Genomic DNA, 6,000 nt, shown 5'->3' on the forward strand with positions numbered 1-6,000 from the left:
CCGGAATTCGAGATAAGCGGATAAGTTATAAGAAGTCCTAGAATGAGGGGGGACTTCAACCAGGATAGGGATAAAGCTTTTAGGGAGTTTATCTTTATCTATTTGAGAGTCCTAGATGGATATTGAGCTAGAGTCTATTGAAGTTAGGCTTCTACAGGGATTAGGTCAATGTTGATTATAAAAGTAAGGTACCCTCGTAGGTCTAAGGTATGCTTTTTGTATTCTAAATAGTGAGTTAAACACTTTTGCTATCTTTGAGAGATAATTAACTTGATCGTCGGAGTACTCCTGGGTGGACGAACCACTGCCGGAATCTTATCTTTCTGTGACAGGTTGTTCAGATTTAATCTATTCTGCCGGCACTCTCCAGTTGAGTACCTGGTTGGCAGTGTAATCGAAAATTGACACACACATATATAATATTATTTACTTAATATAATTAATTAATAATTTTAACTACTTAATAAAGGTAATTCAACTTATTCCACTCATAAATTTCTTTTACTAAAGTAATTGATTTGAAACACTAGATAAGTAAGGCCACATAGTCCTATAGAACTATTCAATAATTACTTTGGATAGACAACGCAATGTAAAATAATTACCCAAAAACAATTATTAATGAGTAGAATTTTGGGAGAGAGTTTCCAAGTATTAGATAGGGGTGAGCATGGTCCGGATTGGACTGGATTGGGGTAAAACCATGACCAATCCGTTATCTACGGTTCTTGAAAAATTGGAACCAATCCAATCCGTTTAAATCATGGAACCAATCCGAACCAATCCATTTAAATACGGATTGGATCGGTTTAGGACCACGGATTCACATAATTAAATAACAAATATATATATATATATATAACACTTTAATTTCATAAAAATATAAACATAGCGCTATATCATTTCCATAATAGCAACATGTTTTTCTATAATAGTGACATACTGTTCTTGAATTTAAACAACCATAAGAAAATACAAACAAAAGTAATAAAATAAGATATTATACGGTTTTAGGTTTGAGTTTAGATTTTATATAGAATAAGAGAAGATACTATGGGGGAGGATGTATAATAAAAATATAGACTATTTGTATACGGTTCGGATCGGTTCCAATCCGGAACCGTGGGGTTCAATCCGGAACCAATCCGTGGACTACGGATTTTTAATTTTTCAATCCGGAACCGAACCGCGGATTCAAAAAACCAATCCAAACCTATCGGATTGGACTGGACTGGATCGGATTACGAATTTCACGGATTCCTTCCTCAACCCTAGTATTAGAAGTCCGTACAAATCTAACAATTCAATGGCCAATAGTTGTTTGACTAGGGCTAACTAATCGCGGTTAAGCTATTAAGGAGGACCCATCATTTTCGTGGGACCTAATTAACAATATGCATCACATGTCTTATATTCTTTTTTTTCTTTTTTTTTTTTTTTTTAAAATTTACAGCTCTATGGTATGGTCCATGGAATTGTCGGTTGCCATGCACATCGTCCGTTTTCCTACCATTATTGCAAACAAATACTGTCAAAGGCCTAGCTCATGTCCAAATTATCACTTATCAAAATTATTCACTTTGTTTGGTTTTCATTTTTTAAAAACAGTTTTTAAAAAATTATATATTCTTATTTTTCGTATTTTTTTATTTTTTACTGAATTTTTTGAATATTTTATACAATTTTTTTACTTTTAGACACACCTAACATAAATACACTTAAAAAAAATCTTTTAAAAATTCACTAAATACAAAAAATACAAGAATTTAGTATATTTTTTGTATTTTTATATATTTCTTAATTTTTTAAAATATTTTTTCACAATTTTTTTACTTTTTACACAGATCTAAGTAAGGTGCATTTAAAAAATAAAAAAAGTGTTTAAAATTTTAAAAATATTCACTAAAAATAAAAAAATATAAAAATAAAAAAATTCAATTTTTAAAAAATTTAATCCAAAAAACTCAAACTAAACCCGATGATTAGATTTATAAATGAAAGGGTCAGCTTTCGTATCGGTTGGTGGAAAGCAATAATACAGTACAGTTTGCTTTATGGGCCCACCACTAGTACCATCTCAATTATTTCAAATATTTAGGCTTCATTAGGAAGGAGGGTTGAGTTGGATTTGGTGCTATCATTATAATAAAAGTAATTTATGATGACAAAAAGTAGTGAAGAAAATAAATTTCGTCATTAAATATGAATAATTCGTGATGAATTATAAAATTTTGTTACACATAATAAAAAAATAAAAATAATAGGTGACGAAATTTATTTTTATCAACAAATACTTCTTTTTAGGTAAGGAAAAATTTAGTTTCGTCACCGAAGATTTTCTTGCTAATTTTTTTGGCAGTGTCAAAATTTTGAAACTTTTGGTGAGAAAAAAATTTGTCACCAATTATAAAATTATTAGTGAGGAATATATTTTCGTTACTAATAATTTTATATATATATATATATTTTTTTGAGAAACTTGATTTTAAATACTTAAGACCATTTGGTGAGAAATATATTTTTGTCACTAATAATTTTTAATATTTTGAGACTTTTTAGTGAGGAAATTATTTTGTCACTAATTTGGAGGAAAAATTTTGACATATTGGGCGGTAATGAAAAAAAATAGACTACTAACTTCCCCCCTTTCCCCTCTTTTTTTTGTTTATCAATTTTCATCTTTCCTCTCTCTTTCTCTCTCTCTCTCTCTCAAAACAAAACACAAGTTGATTAGCTCTTTAAGTAACCTATGGTGACGAAAAGTAGTGAAGAAAATAAATTTCGTCACTAAATAAGAATAATCCATGACGAATTATAAAATTTTGTCACATATAATAAAAAAGTAAAAATAATAGATGACGAAATTTATTTTTGTCAATAAATACTTCTTTTTAGGTGAGAAAAAAATTAAATTTCGTCACCAAAGATTTTTCCTTCTAATTTTTTTGGGTGGCACCAAAATTTTGAGACTTTTGGTGAGAAAAATATTTGTCACCAATTATAAAATTATTAGTGAGGAATTTCATCACCAATAATTTTAAATATTTTGAAACTATTTGATGAAGAATATATTTTCGTCGTGAATAATTTTAACATTTTAAAATTTTTGGTGAGAAAATTATTTATCACTAATTTTGGAGGAAGATTTTTGTGACATTGGCAGTAATAAAAAAATAAAAAAACTACTAGTTTCGCCCCTCCCTTTTTTTTTGGTCCTTCAGTTTTCCTCTCATTCCTTTCTTGCAAAACACAAGTTCTCGGCCTTCTGCCCCCCTTCTCCTCCTTCAGCTTGTTCTCCTCCTTCAGTGGCGACACCGACGTCATCTGTTCTCTTCCTTCAGTGCCGCCACCAACGTCGCCCACATTCTCCTCCGAGCAACCGTTAAAGTTGCTGACATCACTTATTTGAAAAATAAAATTTAAAAAGAAATTAAATATTTATCTTATACCTGACTAAACAAAAATTTAAAATTTAAAATTTAAAATTATATATATATATATATATATATATAAAATTCACTCCACCATTAAAAAATAAAAATTATTTGAGATTACTGTTTAAAAAAAATAATTCCTTAAAAATTATTATTATTATTTTTTGGATCATCAGACCATCTCTTTCCATCATTTTCATCTCTCATATCTCTCTCATTTGCGCTCTCCCAATCCAGAACCTTCTCATCACCAGCCCCTCTCACTCTACCTCACTGTTGGCTTTTTGGCTTTTCGAAGGGTATTTTTGTGAATGTGAGCGTGCCAGCAAGGATCAATCAGTCCTTACAGAAATTGTGATTGCCAACCAATTATCAGACGATTGTGTTTTAGTTCTTTTCAGCCTCAATGAAGAGGACTTTTACTGGTGGCTTGACTTAGGAGAAATTAAGAGAAATAACAGTGATATGAAGAACAATTGAAGTATTTCATAAAAATGAACACTTACAATGGTCCGAACTCAGCCTCGGAGAGGTTTACAACAGCAATCTACTTGAATCTACTTGAAGCTACTCTTATGAATCGAAGTGCAGTGCGGGTATTTAAAGTACAGGTATTTAAAAAACAGGTATTTAAAGACTGGAAATGTAAAAGACTAGAAAAAAAAATATATGAAGTAAATGACTGATTTGTATGATCTGAGTCCGTCCTCTTTTTCTGGGGTTGCCCTGCTATTTATACTCGTTAGTGATGACCTTCGAACTGCACTTCGAACCGTCGAACTGCTCCTCCATGATCGCTGATCATGCTTCCTTACAAGTAGCTCCATTACGCCATTACTGGCAGTTGAGCTTCTCTCTTGTACTTGAATTTGAATATGAGTAACCGTTGAAGACACGTCATCTTGTATCCCGTTATTGATCTAGTGTTACTCAGATCATGTGAGGACCAATATTTATTGCCACGTGTACGATCAGGATTAAAGGCTCGAATAACCTTCCTTTATTACTCTTACTCTGCCACGTGTCGAACTGTAACTGGCTTTTACAAAATATGTAGCCAACATTACCCCCCGCACTAATATACCCAATACTTGGCGATATTAGTGGATTGCAGTTTTCCCGCGCTTCTAGAACGTGTATGGAGTCCATATTTTGGAAACACAACCGTCATCCCTTTGGAGATCATCTGCATTAACTCGTCGAACATCCCAATACCTTAGTATTCGAACAGGCTATGGCTGCATCAACTTCCCTTTCTATTGATCAAGCATATGAAGAGCCTTTGAGTGATGTTGTTCCCCCTCGAAAGAACCTCCACGCATTCATTAGCCACCTTTACCCGCCCTTCTATATTCAGGTAATGGAGGCTTTTGCAGATTATAAACCTTTGGACTATGAACACATTGCCTTTAATCCCTTGGTTTACAAACTTACAGATACAAAGAGTTCTTCCCCTAAGCTCCCTTTGTATTCTGATCGAACTACCCTCGAGCCTTTGCTTCGACAAGTTGCAAATATGGATCTAGGAAACTCTTCCTCACAGACCTCTGCATGGGATGAAACTGTGACCTCTTCATCCTCTGGGGCTTCTGGCTGGACAAGCTGGTCAACTCCTGAGACTTATGATTTAAGGGAACGAATCAATCACCATTTTGTTGAGTTTACTGACCCCTTGGAGTTTCCCTCCTACGCTCGAAGCTCAGTGGTCTACCCTTACGTGCCCATTGACCTTCGACGTAGCTTGGAGGAGAATCTGCTTGTGGCTTGGTATACTTCTTCCATGCCTACGAAGATAATGCACCCTGCCCAACGTCCAGAAGAAGCACAAGGGTACACCCCTTCATTTTTAGCCAAAAAGGCGAAGATTTGTTCTTCTGATTGGCTTGACTACATTAATGCCTTTGTTCCCTCTGCTCCCGTGCCATCTCCCATAATAGAAGCATCCACACCTTCTTCTGCATCTGCATCTTCTGAGATAGAAGCACCTGCTCCTTCTCCTTTGTCTTTTGAAGCAGAACCATTTTCTCCTTCTCCTTCTCCCATCCTTTCCTGGACAGAGAAACTAAGACTTGCCCTTCCAATGGACAAAGTTTTTCCACCTTACCAACCTCCGTCACCCCCTTCTCCAGCCGAGCGAAAGCAAGCTCAACTTTTGCTCGCGGATTTCTCCCATCTGCCCTTCAATGTTCTTGAGGATGACTTTCCTCTTGAGAACTTTCAATGGGCTTGTGGTATCTTGACTAGAGGTCATGTTCTCAACCCTATTGCCCAGGCAGAGCTTCATTTGTTTTTGGACCAACTCCCAGTGCTCCTCTACTGGCATCGAAATTCTAAGATCAATATCCAAAATCTGGATCAACTTTTATCTCTCCGAATTCATGCCCAATATGAAGCAGAGAATTTTATCGAAGAGTTCGATGACTTCAGGAATAAAGATTCTGCGTACTGGGATGATTTGGTTATAGATGAATTGGAACAAAAATCGAGGGAAGAGGCTTTCGAAGCAAAGGCTGAAGAACTCTATTATGAAGTGAGAGCTCATCAGCTTATGCAATCAACTTTAGAA

This window comes from Camellia sinensis, chromosome 6 (assembly GCF_055761805.1).
Source record: "Camellia sinensis isolate YWXY chromosome 6, ASM5576180v1, whole genome shotgun sequence".
Classification (NCBI taxonomy): Eukaryota; Viridiplantae; Streptophyta; class Magnoliopsida; order Ericales; family Theaceae; genus Camellia; species Camellia sinensis.